Raw genomic sequence first — 16,349 nt, 5'->3', positions numbered from 1 at the left:
CCCAGGGTGACGGTGGTGATGGATGCACAGTCTGTGTAACGGAGCATTCACTGAACTGTAGCCCTGTGATGTGGCCAGAAGCAGGAGGGGCTGTGTGGATCCTGATACAGTTGAAAACCTTAATCTTTCCTTTTTCTGTCTAAACTAAGCTAAAAATGTGCACAGAACCTAAGGTTTCACTGCAGGTCTTAGTGTTTTCCAACAGAATGTCAATAGATTGGACTAGTTTGGAAATGAAACTGGCTTTGTTTAAACACAACATAGGGAAACAGTGAGAAAAGCAGCTAAGACAGGTTGTGTAACCTGACATTCACTGTGGTTTTACACCACTGGCCTCGGTTTATCTGCACCACAATGAATTAAAGGTACAAATCTAACGTGGCCCGGTCCTGAAGCAGGCAGAACAGCGCCGGAGTGAACGGTCTCCATTAACTGATATGGCAGGAGTCTGGATCCTAATCTGAGATGAAGCCCCCTGTCCCACTCTAGATGGCAGCAGGCGAGCAGCTTCAGCTTTGGATATGGAAACAGGCCCCGGCACTGATCTGCGCTCTGCGTCCGCGCACCGGACTTGGCCCGACGTGCTGCTGTTCCCCTAAATATGACCCGGCTGCAGGACGGGCTTCAGTCACATGACTCGTTTTCACGCGTCGCTTTTTATGTGCTCGCTCATTTTTGTAGTGTCAAATTATTCCCAGAAACATTAGTGAAATGGCCTCCTGCCAAACCCCGTCCCTCACTGAGCGGCTCTGGACACAAACCGCCTTATTTCCTGTGACAATCAATCCCTCTGTTTCTAATTGGATGGGGTGCCCCCTCCTCTCCCTCCTCTCCCTCCCTCCCTCCTCTCCTCCTCCTCCTCTTCCTCTCCGGGTTATTGTCACTGACAGTCGGATTATTCCTTCACAGCCCTAGTCTGCCCCCTGGCCTCCTCCTCCTCCTCTTCGTCCGGCGATGCGGCCACCAACTAAGGGTTTATAATTTCTCCGTGCACGCTCCGTCCCTGGTCGCTCCTTCCCCGCACGGTAAGAGAAGCTCGTCTCTTTAAAACCTGTTTGTGCTGAGAATACGTGGCTGCCTGGCTGAAGCATGTGCAGGAGCTTATTGTCCCCGGCAGGAGTTCCACGGGGGGACTCGACCCTCGCACGTGTGCAAAGTGTGTTATTATCCCGAGTGTTTGTGTGTCTGCGGTGACGAGAGGCCGAGTGTTGGAGTTGAACTTCCACAGAACTGCGCGTTTTCAGCGTCTGGCGCGGATCATCGTGACAGTGTTTGTGATTAAAGACGCGTAGTGTGCGCTGCCGTGCACGGCGATTGCCGTCTCGTTTAAAGCAACGTGCAGCGCTGTGGGTCAGATTCGCGTGGCACTTCCCTTCAGACGCGTTCAGCCGTCAGTGTTTGTCCCGATGTTCCTCCCAGTCGGTGCGAAGGAACCCTCAGATTAAAACGGTCCTTCCTAAACGCGGCCGGACTCTGAGACCCCATTTGCCCACTCCTACGCATGTCTCTCTCTGGAGTTGATGGGACCCTTGGGGGCTCCATGACCCCAGTCCTGGATACACTCCTCATGGACACTTGAGCCACCACATTAACTGCCCCCTCCTCACCCTCTCCTAAAATTTGGGTGGCATATGGCTGTGTTCCCTGAGGCTCACAGATGTTCACCCCTTACATCTGCAGCCTCATTCAGAGACAGAAGACACTGAAACTGTACTCTGCACTCTAGGTGTGTGTGTTTATGGCAGACTCCCACTCAGTAACTGGTCTGATCACCTCCTGTTCTCACTGGAGGGCTGCATTACTCAGCTGAAGGTAAAGTAAGCCTATGCAAAGAGGCAGCGTGATCCTGTGTTTTAGTGGAATAATATGCTAATGTCAGCTCCTGTAGGAGCCATTGGACCTGTTGTTGACTACTTCAGTCTGCTTCCTGTCATCACACAGGGAGGTAGAGGTAAAGCTATAGGAGAAATACAGCAGGGCTTCAACTGACGTAAAAATCTACAGACTGTTTCATTTGTTAAGTGTCAGAAGATCATGAAAAACGCACATCGCCATTTCGTAAGGCGGCGTCCTGCTCAGTCCTCAGTCTGGACGAAGCTAGAACAAGTGACAGATGACCTCGACATTTAATCAGCTGTCAGTTTCTCATTATTTTTGTTTGCATAATCAAATAATTGTTTCAGCTCTAATTTGATTTTATTGATTGATTTATTGATCCTCACAGAGCAGATTCACATCACAGCTGTAACAACAGTCTACAGAGGCAGAAAACGGAAAAGAACCACTTTAAATGGTCAGATAAGAAGCCAGATGTAGGGCCTGTATACTTGAACACTGTGGCCACATGCATGACCCGACTCGTAGAGGAAGCTGTGCACAAGTGATGAGTCTGTGTAGCTGTGCAGCTCGTACTGACCTGATGATAATCTCACCACCCTCGGGTTGGAACCGCTTCTCTGAGCTCACACAGTACACGGCACATGTCCCTATACAGCAGAAATGTTATGGAACGACGACCTGGCCACGTGGTAAATTATCTGTGACCTGCTGCCTGTTGTAGACTGAAAGCTGGAGCAGGTGAAGCAGGAGAGCTATGTTCAGATGTAATTTCATTGCCACCTTGTGACCTTGTGGTTGCAGCGGTGGCCTTGAGCTTTAGAGAATAAAAGGCCAGTTCCCGGCCAGGACCTCTGTCTTCTTATGTTGACTGTAAAATAGTTTCTGCTGGATTAGTCAAGGATGTCAAGTGATGCTGTGGCAATCCACCAGACTTCATCACAGTATCGTGCCTTCACAGACGCCCCAGAAACGCCTTAGGAAGTTGTCAGGTCAGCTCTGCTGCTCGACAGCAATGTGTCATGTGACGATGAGCTGTAGCTGCAGATGCCCAGTAATTTGCATTATTTGTTTATGGCACTATGTGCAGGAGGTTTCTGCTGGACACACTGGAAGCAGAGGACACATGCTGAGATGAGAGCTTTGGCATTTTTCTCAGAAAGTGACAAACTGTTAACTGATTATCAAAGTTGTTAATCTGCTGAACTTGCTGTAGATATGTGTGAACTGCAGGTACTGACAGAAGTTACAGGTGCATGGAGGGAATCTTGCTCCATATCCATCATGACTCGCCCTGTTTGCTGCTGCACTTAGGCTGAAGCCCAGATTTGCATGCACTCAGTCACTCATCCACACAGCTCCACAGCACAGGCTGCATTTCAACCAGGCACATCAAACAGCCCAGTGATGCTGGTCCCGCATTCTCCCAGAGATGAGCTTTAAAGAGGGGTTTAATCTGGGCTCTGTTGTCGGGGTGCTGTGCATGTGTGTGTCTGAGGGGGAGAACTCGGAGAGGGGTGGAGATTTTAGGAAGCATACTTCAGGTTCAAAGTAATGGCCTATTTATGGGGCAGACAAACGGCGGCACAGCGTGAGAGAAGAACCACGAGTCCGGTGCCTGCGGCCTGTTGTTGTTCACATCGAGGAAATCACCAGTGGTGGCTGTGATAAGGACAGAGCCGGCAGCCGCGGGCGCAGCTCGTTGGATACACTCATGACCACACGTGCCACTGTACGCACACACATTCACACACAAGCTGGGATATCTGCACATGCACACAGTACGATACAGCACATGACAGTGCACCAACATATGCAGCACATTTTTGGGATTAATGCTAATTTATGCATTTCATCACAGCCGTGGCGTGGAGAGATGTAGAGCGCTCTGGGCGCTGCAGCGTGGCTGACTGTGTTAGCATGTGGCTAATCACAGGTGGATGATGCCTTATGTCTGTGTGGGACCCGCTGTGGATGGCAGCGTCCTCTCTGTAGGCTTGTGTGTGTGTGTTCTCATGCGAGTGTGGTCATCAGAGACTCGGACACTGATCGTGGCTGTACACGCGTGGCAGCAGCGGCCCTCGGCCAACAGCGCCACGTTTTGCTGAACAAATGGACTCGGCCTGTTGTGTATGTGCCGTGAAGTCGACTCTGCTGGGTGTAGGAGTGTGTGAAGTGTCAGCGACACCCACTGTCTCAAAGACTTGAGACCGTTTGGATTTGAATAAAAACTAGCTTTGAAGACATAATATGTCATTAACTGTTATCTGCTGTTGTGCCACAACGTCTGCGTCGAAAGTCAAACACTGAGACAAACTCCCATTTTAATGAGGCTGCTGGAGCCACAGGGGATCCTGGAGGAAAGGCCTTGGTGTTTTTATCTGGAGTACAATCAGAGAAACAGCTTGAAACGCGGCTTTCTGACCATGGAAGCTGTACGACTGATGGATGAGCCGGGTTAGGTGAATGTGTCTCCTGGACGGCAGAGCTCGCTGTTTGGTATGTGCACCTGTAACTGTAGGTTTCATGTCTGCTAGGCCTGGATACGGATACTGAGCTCAGTCTGGTTCAGTTCATTTCAATTCAAGATGAATTTACATCAGATAAAGTGCTTCTCAGGATGTGCACGTGAACCGTTTCCTGTCATGTTCACATTCTAATGTGAAAACACGTTTCCCGGTTCTAATGCTGTGAACCAAGGATTTAGTTTTCAACAAACTAAAACATGGCACATCTATATCTTGACGTGCACATACAGCAGCTGTCACCTGCTTTATAACTGAATTTTTGGTGCTTGTTTTCCACAGAGAAGACATGAACACAGCATGTGGTCTGAAGTGAACCACCTAAAACAAGTGTACACACAATATTTAAAGCAGTTGTACAGTTTCACTGAGAAAATGTGCACGTGCAAAGATCAGTCTCTGAATTTCAGGAGTCGATAATTGAATCGTTGAGATGAGAATCACAGTTAACTGGAACATGGATGTTTTTATCCAGCCCTGTCTGTACCCCACCAGCTCTGCTACGACTTCACAGCCTGTAGCTGCCGACTTTAATGACGTGTTCTGCCAAGTCGGCAAATATTGCTCATCAGTGTGTAACTAGTACACGTTTCCAAAGCCACGTGCATTGTCTGTGCTCTTCACTTTTATTCACACAGTTGGGAAACAGGGATGGCAGCATAATAAGAGAGATCACAGGTGGTGGGGGGGTGCATATGGGATTCACAGCTCTGCCCTGTGGGTCTTTTGGAGGACATCAAGTTGTTAAGCTTCATGCAACACACAGTGCAAAACGACAGCAGGGCAGTGTGTGTGATGTACTGTAGAATGCAACCAGTCAGACGCCACGTCAGCACAGGACGCGTTACCTGAGTGTGAGGCGTCCTCCCCATGTTCACCCCCTTTGGTGCGTCAGCTCAGAAGAGAGATGGCTTGTATCAGCTTCATCGTGCTGCACAGGGGACGTCTAGTCTTCCTCTGGTGTGTGTGTTCGGTGGTAAAGGTGCCTCATCACACTGACCGACACGCAGTAGGGGGTTTTGGCCCCCCCCCCTGTATCACAGGCCGAGTCTGAAATGCACCCAGTGATCAGTTCATTAGGAACATCTGTCTCAGACTGAGTCGATCTAATGCAGCAGTGAATCCTCGTTCAGGAAGGTGATGATGTTCAGTTTGTGTTAAACTGTGTCGCACAAAGTGACACAAAGGCCTCTGTGTGATGCAGTGAACAATGTGCATCACACATTGGAACAGTGGCACAGTAAACAAAGAGCCTTTGAAACAGTCCAGTGTACTGTAGCATGAATCCAACCCGATGCTACCCGACGCTGAAAACGGCGGCATCAGGACCTGAAGCTAACATCCAGCCCGCTGCTGAAGAATGGCTGCATTGTTCATATAAACAGAGCCGCAGGAAAAACCAAATGTTTTCCACGAGATGCCCTCTTATGTAAGCCGTCCCCATCTTTTGTTATCGTCATGTTCTCCCTTTTGTTTTCTCTCCCTCACAGAAATTGAGGTCAGTGATAATTGAAATTCAGACACCTATTAATTAGTGAGAGGATTTTTCTTCCGCCTCTCTGTTTGGTCGTTTTCCCACTCTTCCTCTGTCTCTCATACTGCTTCCTGACTGTCTCTTGTTGAATTCCTCCATTGTGCCTTCCCTCTCCATCACCTCTGGTTGAAGGAACCGGAGAATTGGCCACATAAATTTTGCACCTAGATCAAGTCTTTTAGCTTGACGTCTGTACAGCTGCTCTCTTCAGGGGGCGTTACCAGTCATTCTGCTGGATTATTTATTAGACCCCCCGGGCTTGTTGTCAGACACTTTGTTAATTAAAAGGGCTTGGGTGGACGGAGAGTGTGTGTTGGACTGATTAAGACAAGTGATGGAATATTGATGCTCATGCTCTTTGACCTGTAGCTTGTTTAGTTGAATTAAAGGAACAGGGAATGTGAATTTGTAGCTAAATACGTTTTATTCACATATGTTTTCCTCAGCTCTGAGGAAGCTCATTGACGGCTGTAAACATCTTGCGTGTGCTTTCTTTGCCTCAGCGGTGTCGTTGTCACTTTGTGGTTCAGATGTTTTTCATCATCCGACCGACTGTCATTAGTCTGATGAGCGGTGTCAGAGCTGACACCCTGTTGAAGAGTACAGGACTGTTGCAGGTGAAATATGTACATTTGTCTGATTTTACACTTAAAATTCAACAAATGTATTTGAGCTGACAAAGACAACTGGATACACAACAAACAGAGGTGATAACTATAGTCTGGTGAAGGACTGGTTCTTCTTACCATGCTAACTCTGAGAGACGAGACAGTCCAAGTAACTTCAAAACAGTGCTGATTTATTCAAAGGATCACAGGTAAAATTAACATTACACACTCAGGTATCTTCACCTCCAAACTGCTCACAGACAGATGTAAGATGAAAGACCCTGAACCCACCAGGCCTATACATTATATCCCCTCGGTTGGGCTAGCCCCATACTACACAGAAACGTCAACCAAGACGTCTCTGTTACCAGCTTTGCAGCTGGTCATAGCAGTAGTCAAAACATGAAGCAAATCAATGTGTGTGTGTCTGTTGATTAAGTGGTGTGTAGCTAAAAACATTCTCACGACCTCTAGTAACATGTCGTGACTTAAACATAAGAACATATTATGGCTAAGGCTACAGTTATACACGTCATAATAATAATAATATTAAACACCCTGTCTGCTGACAGTCATCAACTCTTCTCTCTAGTTATCCTTGACCAGATGTACCTTGTAGAAACTCATAAGCATGACTAAGCATTTAACAGTCTAACTAGACATCCTATCTCCACTAAACATTTCTAATACATAAAGTATCTATCTAATTTCTATCTGACTAAAAATACCTAACACTGGTTTCCATCCAAATGTAGTGCCGAGTGCATCCAGACTTTCTGAAAGCTGGCAAATATCAAGAGTGAATTCTCCAGCTGGTGCTATTAAATGACTGAAGAAGAAGAAGATGTGGAAGGAAACTGGACATGTCTGTTAGTGAGAAGCCTGGTTCTGGCTTCACACTGGGTGTGGTGTGTGATGTCACACCCCACATAGCTTTTTATTGCTGTTTGCGTGCATAGATAACTGACAGACGTGCCGTCATCTCTTACATTTGCTAGTGCGAGAGAAGCTGTAGTGAAAGCTGTGGATATTCTGCTGCTGTATCCGGGTGTCGTCCTGCTCTGAGTTCATTTACTGCCCGCCGCTGTCATGACAAAGAAACCTTTGATGGTTTTGACTGGATATGTGGTCACTAATGGATGTGATGACTCTTATCATTCTGCACTGTACAATAGCTGGCTTTGTAAAAATACACTCAGAGACTGTAGAGCTGTGAAAGTGCAGTCTGAGTGTGTGTGAGTGAGGGACCTGGGAGCTGCAGAGCCTGAAGGAAGGCGGTGAGAGCAGCAGCGAGCCTCTCATCCTAACGCACTTAGTCTCCAGAGGAGGAGACTGGCCCCATCTCAGGTCTCTTACATGTCCCGTGGCTGCAGGGGCCATGAGCTAGGACACACGAGGGCATCCTTTGAAAGTCCTTTATCAGAAATCAGTTGCTGATTGGACGTTTCAGATGATGGTTCAGAGACTTCTCATGTCTAGTAAAGCGTGTTAACTCGCTGCCTCTCTGAGGTGTGAGGGGAACATGGATACAGAGAAGATGTCTTTGTACGTGGATTAACAGGTTGGCCAGATAACTTTTCTGACAAATTCACATGATGTCGGCTCTGTTGGTTCTTCGAAAGTCTCACGGGACTTGTTGTCATGGCAACATCTGTAATCTCAGACCTGCTTGGAGCAGGCCTATTCAGTGTAAACAGGGTAACTTCACAGATTTAAAGGGTCTGAGAGCAGGAAACGACTCGCTGACATCAGAGCCATTATAAGGAGACATGGGTTTAAGGAAAACAGGCAGCACTGTGGCCCGTCCTGACTCGTTCTCAATCACACGGCACCATTTCATTCGTGAAGGAATAATTTAGTGAAGTCAACTGTTAACACCTCATTAGGGGCCAGACAAAGAGGAGCTGTGCTTGAAACACCACATAGTTGATGTGCGGTGACCTGAGGTGTCTCAGGTGGCAGCATTTTTATATTTAAAGTTGTTAATGAGGAAGATTTAGGAAAGGGCGCGTTTGTTGAGCCATTTGGCTCTGAAACAGTTCCTCCCAGCTTCCACAGTCTACCTTCTTCATGTATGCACAGTACTTTATCAGTTTCACAGTGTTGACAGCAGCCTATAGGGCCATGCAGTCACTTCAGAAAGGCTTCCCGTCCCTTCAGTTTGTGCACAATTTACGACTGTAAATTCATTTAGAATTATAAAAAAATGCATTAATTAAATGTGCAGAAAGTGAAGGTTGGTGAATCTCCTGTGATGCAGCTGTATGTGGAATTCATAACGGGTTTAGTTCTTCAACGCTGGGGAATAGCACAGTTTACCTGAACAGATGCCCACGGCTGGTAAATGTTTGTAGTTGGAGACAACTGTACTTAATCATATGCTGAAATGTGTTGTGGGAAAAGAAAAGTAAAACGTGGAGAATATCAGACTTCATTTAAAAGCTGTCATTGAAGGAAAACTAATAATAGTGGTAGTAGAACAAAGATGTGAAGTCCTCCCCACCACAGTGTGCCGTCTCTCTGTTTTGGCACACATCAGCAACTTTCAGATTCTGAAGCACAGTTTTGTGCCTGATTCTTGAGGCACTGTGTGAAATGGAGTCCTGTTATGAAGCAGCTTCTACTGCAACAAGAAGGGCATTTCTTCCTGCAGAGGATGAGGGTGTAGTGTGTCCAGTCCAGCCTGAAAAGCCCCCGCCCCCCGTCTGCCCTATAAGACAAAGCAGTCCCTCATTGCTCAGTACAGCAACAACAGTGCTGAAGTGCTCTTTGTTCGTGTTGTATCGTACACTGAGCACTTTGCATTTCCAGGGCTGTGTGGTTGTCACAATGGAGGGATTTTGACCAGAGCGTTGGGTTTCCTCTCCTTGGGCACTGCCTTTGTCAGAAATGCATTATGATTGTCCTGTTTTTGTGAGCAGTCTCCTCTGGTTTCTCAGAGAACTGCATAAAAATATTTAGGTTTGGACGAGCAAGAAGAAGCTTTACGTTTACTGAGCTGCTTTTTGTGGCATGCTGGCATACGGCACGTTGTTCGGGTCCATTTCACTGAGGATGTTAAACAGTGTATCCTAGAGTTCGCCGTTTACCATGCGCTGCACTGCAACAGGGTCACTTAAACATCAGGAAAACTGATCTCAGTGCACCGAATCCTTGGGTATGTTGCACAAATAGTACGGGCAGCGTGAGCCACTGCACTTGTCTGCTGCGGTGGATATACATTTCTTGTTAAAGATGTCGCGTGCCCTCCTGCCCCTGTTCTCTCTTAGCAAACATCACACAGGACTCCAGTTTACTTGAGGTTCCTGTTCCCTGCTGCTCAGCCCATAAAGCAAGCCGTGCTCCCGCCATCCCCATAATCGAGCTGAACACCAGCGTGGCTTTCTCATATGTAATGTAGGACCAGGCTCACACAGCAGAGGGATCTGGGTCAGACAGCCCCAGCGATCAGACACAAGGGGTGGGTAGTGTGTTAGTTTTCGCCTTTTGAAGTTAATGCAAGTCACTGAACCCCAGAAAACATCAGCAATGTCAAAATATGTTTGTTAGTGCAGCAGCTTCCTGGAGCGAAATGATCAACGTACGAGTTCCCACCAAGTTTGTCTTCAGTTTTTGTGCCTGCAGACTGGAAGAAACAGAAATCCCAGCAGCATTTGAATGAAGGGACACAAACCAAATCCTCTGAGGCATAGGCTTTGGGTACTGTTACTATAAAATACAGATGCTGGAGCTTATTGAACAACATCATATTTCATATGTATTGTCTGAGGGAAGAGTGCTTCTAACATCCCATAAACTCCTCTTCTTCCTTACAAATTCCATGTTATTAGTAGCCGGGTGGATGTTTTGGAAAGACGGGATCCTAACCCAGCTTTAGTAGAAGCTGAACGATGAAACAGTTGTTGTGGATTTATTTTTCCCATTATGTCAGAGACGGTGGCTGGCTTCATGTCAGCTGTGCTGTCGCATCCAGTCACTGCTAAAGAACAGAGAAGAGCAGAGCAGATTCCATATGCAGCCATTAAGCAGAGTGAGACTCTGCCCAACTCGTGACAGAGGAGCGCCGCCCCAGAAACCCGCCGCCTGTCTTCTGCCAACAGCAACACACAGGAGGTGATGTACACAGCTCTGAAATAGATTGTGTCTTGTTGCACCTGGAGTACCGTTACCTCGGAAACAGGCGACAAATTTTGGCTCAGAACCAAGAAATCTTAACATTTTTAAGGTCCTTCTGCTCCAAAATAGGAAACGTCCCAGAGGTCGCCAATACAGTGTTAGATCATTATAATACATGTGATGTTAAGACGTTATTCAATACAATTAATCACATTTAAGAGGAAAAATCCAAACAGGCTAATCTGAAAAGTCAAGTGTTTGCATGGATGTTTCTCTAGGGTCGCAGCGTTTTGCTGATGTGAAGTAGACGCAGATCATTTCTTGATCAGTCAGTGGGGGGTGCATCATGTGACTTTAGGTATCGTTACACACGGAGTCGAGTTGGAGTCATAGTTCAGCTGTTGTCAGCTCCTTAAATGGCACTGCTCAGTTGTTATCACACCCAGAAGGGCCAAACTGCATCAGCTTCGCCTTATGCGAGACAAAACCGGAGCCACTTCCACTGTGGCTGGTGACCATTGGGCTGCACCACTTTGTGCCACTATCTCATGACAGTAAAGTGGCTTTGACTTGCCGAGCATCTGGGAGTGGTTGTTGTCGATCAGGTGTGTGTGTGTGTACATGCCCGTGCATTAATTTGCACGTGTGTGATGTGGTTGACACACAACCTCTGTGGATACCATTTATCATGCTTGTTCCCATCTCAGGAGTTTGGAGTGACAAGAGGAGCGCCGCGTGTGTGTGTGTGTGCGTGTGTGTGTGTGTGTGTGAGACAGTAGTGGGGAAACAGGTCAGTGTAGCGCACAGGCACAGCGGGCCTCCACGGAGCCAAGACGAGAAGCAGTCATCGATTCAGTTGTTTAATTAAAGGTCCTCTGGGCGCCGTTATACACTTGGACTAGTGGCAGAGCTGTGTGTGGCGGTGTGTATCTTTGTATGCATGTAGGAACAGAGACAAGAGGTTAGCGTGTAGTGTTTGCTCTATAAAATTCATTGTTTTTATTTTTCCCTTTCTGAACGTTGGATGCTGAAGAGTGACTTCAGGCACAGACCAAACACATGTTGAATAAAAGTTAGGCTCACGTTAACTGTGATGTAGCTACACTGAGTGGAACACGGCTCGATACCAGGTGTGGACTGATCCATGAAGTCCAAATACACATATTGTTCACACTTTTTGTGAGACAAGACGCAACAAGTTAAAGTTGTATACACATATTGTTCACACTTTTTGTGAAGTTAAAGTTGCTGCCAGGTGTTAAACTATCAGACTGGACCAAGTCCCTCACACACACATATTCACACACACACAGCGTCATGATGGGAATTTACAGCTGGCCGCTGTCAGGACGTCTCCATCCAGCTGCTGATCACAAAACGCTGTGGCAGGAGGAGGGCACACACAGTCACAGTGGCTTTGGTCAGACCTGACTCTGCAGCGTCTTGGTGCTGAGACGCACACACACACACACACACACATACACACACACACTGTGGTGAGCTGTACACTGACTGCAGTACAGCACATGCTCACATGCCAGAAGGAATGTGGATGACAGGGACAGCGACACACACACACTAATACTCACTGACGCGTCAGTGGAAGTTCATGCATTTATACACACACATGCACATTTAGTCCTCTTTTTGTATGCAGTGAGTCGGTGCATCACTCGTGTGCACACAAACGCACAGAGCTCCACTGTTGATGCTTCCTGTCACAAGGCCGAGCTTTGTGTCCTTTCTCTGTCCTGTCATGTGTCTCTCCCCCGGTCAGCTGGTCTCTGTCTCCCTCTGCATCCTACATCCATGTCTTCTTTGGATTTGTTCGTTTTCCAGATGAACGTTGTGTCATGAATTCTTTTTCCTCTAAACGCCCTATTCACACATGTTTTTCTCTGACTTGCTGTAAAGTATTTATTTATTTGTGCCGTGTTAAACTACACATTCAAAAGTATGTGAACACATCCTTTTGTTCTGGGGCTGTTTGCCCCCTAACCCTTAGCCCCGTCTTCCTGACACGATGTTTAAATGCATCTAATCTGTAACAGAAAGTGCTTTTTGGAGGAAACATGATGTTGTCTGTAGTGGTGATCACTGTCGGTCACATCCCCCCAGCCCCCCATTCGGCACACGTGTAAGCGGCGGTTTGGTTGAAACATTTAACCTTCATAGTGGGCAGTAGTTTTACTGCTGCATAAATACCAGTTCCCGAAATCAAAACACAGTGAAAGGATCCAGGTGAAGCAGCTGTATTCACACCACCATTAACGACATCGTTGTACCGGTGAGCTTCACTTTGGTCACCATGGAAACAGAAATAAACATACTGTTACAATTATGAAGCAGCTCTATTCCGTTTAGCCCGAGTCCTCAGTTTGATCAGTTTAACAACTGAGTATTGAATATTTTATTTGAAGGTTCTATTGAAACTTGGGACAGTTTTCTTGTGATCCAGTCTGTGATCCAACCCAAACTGTCAGCGTTCTGATCCGTTGCACTCCTTGACGTCTGTCTGTCGTCTGTCTTCAGTTAACATCATGAAAAGTCCAAACTGTTAATCCTGAAAGCATCATTAAGTTGTTCAGTGACAGTGGAGTTGGTTTGCATTCTGCCACAGTGTCCCTGAGCAGCTACAGCATTACTAACTAGCACCTGCAGCACTTGGTTAAGGCTAAGGAAGATAACGTCTGATTTACTAAGGACAACGTCTGCAGTGCAGAGACAGTATTTTAATTAACATTTAATTGAAACCAGAATCTTTACCTAAACTTAAGAATTAGTAGCTAATTAATCCTACAAATAATTAGGAGGAAGGATTGTTCTGCTACGTCTGTACTCGCTCGTGTGCTTCAAACTCCGCAGCCGGCCCTGGGTCTTTATTACTACGACTTTCAGTTTGACATCCCTAAGAGCTGCTGCTGCTGACGGGCTTTACATTTGACACGTCGCTCGATTTAGCCCCAGTGGCGTTAGGACTTGCCGAGTTGTCGTGTCGACTACAGTCAGGTTTATAAAACTCAGAAATGAGGTTACTGAAGCCAAGTAATCACTTTTTTGTTTTCTCTGGTTGCTTGCAGATAAGTTCACCTGAACTGTGAAAATATATCCATGATATTTACATTTATATTCGCTTTACATTTATATAACACCTGGCTAGTTTGTGAGTGCAGCTCCATCCGTCTTTCTCCAATAAAAATGAAAAATATTCTAGTCAGCAAGAATAAAGATGGATGTGTAGAAATAAAAACAGACCAAAGGGAGGCAGAAAGATTTGGTCACACAGACAGTAAAAGAGGGAAATGAGGGATTCAGTGGAGAGAGACGCAGTAAAGGAGGGATGGAAACGGATAAACCAAACAGCAGGGGGATGGAAAGCTAAAGCTTCTGTGGAAGCAGCAGTGGGAACGACTGAAATAGAGGCAGACAGAGGAGCAGTAAAAAGCAGAGGAGCCGACAGGGAGAGTAGATGGAAACGCACGGATAGAAAAGGACAATTAAAGCTTTTGGAAATGTGTTTCAAAGAAGAAAATGCACTTTCACTGACATCTAGCAGAGAAATTAAGAGAAAGGGGATATGATAAAAATGAAAGGTACTGATAAAGATGGAAACAGGAAGGAACGGTAGCTTGAGAGAGTTGGCACAGAGACAGGAGGTGCTTCATCTCTCCTCCTCTGTTTAATCTGCTAATGCACTCCTGGATACTGCTCAGGCGGTGGGGGAGAGAAGGAAGGTCTGCTAATGAGAGCTAGACATCAGCCTCCATAAAGGAAGGAGAGGGATGACGGATGGCTGCTGGGTGGGTGGATAGATGAGTGAACTAATGACATTTAGGGTTAATGGATGGCGAGATGGATGTGGATGGAGCTGGGTCAGCCCTTCTCACAAACAAGGTGTAACGAGGAGTATTTGGAAAAGCTTGGTGGCCATGTGGACCTAATGGTGCTTCATGCAGCTTTTTACATCAATAAATCATTTCCACATACATTTGGAGGCATTAGAGTAATTGCTATGAATAAATACGACCATTTCCAAGAGGCTTGGAAACACTGTGTTTTATAGTGTGCCAGAAGTGCACATCTGGTTGGTGCCAGCCTGCTGTGAGCCACCAGAGCACCGATACTCTGAAAATCTATCGACTTTATTGATATTCCCAGAAGGATCAATATAGTCTTCATCCTTTTGGGTGTTGTGGAAGTACTGAACCATCTCCTTTCAAATACAGCTTCGACACACCGCAGACTGGGTGTAAAGATGGACGACGATGGCTCTCAGAAATAAAGCCACTGAACGCCCCCTGGTGGCTAGTTGCAGTATAGGTCATGTTAACACATGGGACAAGAACTAAATAAAAAAACTAAAAGCACAGATCAAATACAGTTGTATTTATTTCACTCATTTAGGTAGATATTATCACACTGTGTGTAGAAGTGGGAAAAGGGGCGTATTTCAGACGGTTGACAGCTTTGAAAGGCGGCCTGATACCACGGCTCCACCTCCGCTACCCAATCTGGTTGTGAAATGCATCACAAAAGCAAGATGGCCGCCCCTGTGTTTGCGATATTTTGGTTTCATTTTTGTGGCAGGAAGTGGTGAAGCGTTGTCCATCTTTAGATACAGTCTGTGGTGTTAAATACAGTCCTTTATAAAATCTGCTGTCTAGCTTTGGTAGTGCACTATGCACCATGAAGCAACATACACTAGGCATCCATGTGGACTTTCTGTTGGTGACAGCCGCTTGGTTTCGGTCTCCATCAGCTGCTGAGACATCTTTATCTGCTTTGCTGTTCGCTCTCCTCACTAGCTGGGCTCTAATGTTGTCTGACTGCTGCTGGAGCTGGACACTGTACAGTGAGTTCATCAGCTGGAAATGGGCCTGATGACGCCTAAAGATAAAAGAGACTCAAATGCTCTGCGGTGCTGCGGGGTCACCTTTGTCACCGTGAGCAGCGTTAACATTAAACCAGTCATTTGATCCAGTGCTAATAAATTAAACATCGATTAGTACACCTTTAACTTTTACTCATCCACCGAACAGCTTTACAACACACAACAATAACAGTTTGCTTTTGAAGTAACTCACAGCTGCCTCCAGTTTGACTGCTCAGCTGTGGGGTTTTACACTGTTATGGGCTCCTGTGAACGTTGGTCCTCAGAATTACAGAGCAGTTTTATAGGCATCGTGGTTTTAAGGTTTGTTCTGACTAAAAGCTCTGTGTGTTTTGAAGGAGATTCTCTGGAAGGGTGAAAGAATTTGCAGGAAGATTGACAGATGAATGGGATGAGGACTGGCTGAATAATGGGGTGAATGAGTAAGAAGAGGGAGGGAGGGGTGGATGGACAGCTGATGGATGGACAGAGAATTAGTCGGTCATAAATAGCTGCCCGACAGACTGGCCGCACCCTGCGCTTCCTAGAACAGATCAATACTCACCTGTCTCCAGCACTGGGCAGTGGAAACGCTGTGTGTCTGTGTCTGTGTGTCTGTGTCTGTGTCTGTGTGCGTGCGTGTCGTCTGCCTCTGTGTGTGATGTCCTATTAAACTGGGCGTACATGGCATCCTGGAGCCGGTAGGTCCAGGTTGTCTGATACGGTCGTCCTCTTGTTGTCCGTCCTGTGCTCCCATTGCCTTGGTTGTTTCGCCTTTCACCATCTTTGTCTCTTCTGCTTCTGTTATTCTCCATAAAGTGTTGTGGTTCTATTATTAGGTCAGAGAATGTTCCTGTTGG

At 46.5% G+C, this 16,349-nt stretch overlaps 1 protein-coding gene across 1 annotated transcript in view; it reads left to right on the top strand.

Annotated features, from left to right (window-relative positions):
• The first annotated feature begins 847 nt into the window (after positions 1-847).
• pcbp4 (poly(rC) binding protein 4) overlaps positions 848-16,349 on the top strand; it is a 110,889-nt gene continuing 95,387 nt past the window's right edge. The window contains 1 exon segment of the mRNA XM_020612135.1: positions 848-1,025. The gene's annotated coding sequence lies outside the window, so the exon portion shown is untranslated.

The sequence above is a fragment of the Monopterus albus genome, unplaced genomic scaffold, assembly GCF_001952655.1.
Source record: "Monopterus albus unplaced genomic scaffold, M_albus_1.0 scaffold121.1, whole genome shotgun sequence".
Taxonomy (NCBI): Eukaryota; Metazoa; Chordata; class Actinopteri; order Synbranchiformes; family Synbranchidae; genus Monopterus; species Monopterus albus.
The sequence above is the reverse complement of the archived record's forward strand: the minus strand, read 5'-3'. Positions and strand labels throughout refer to the sequence as shown.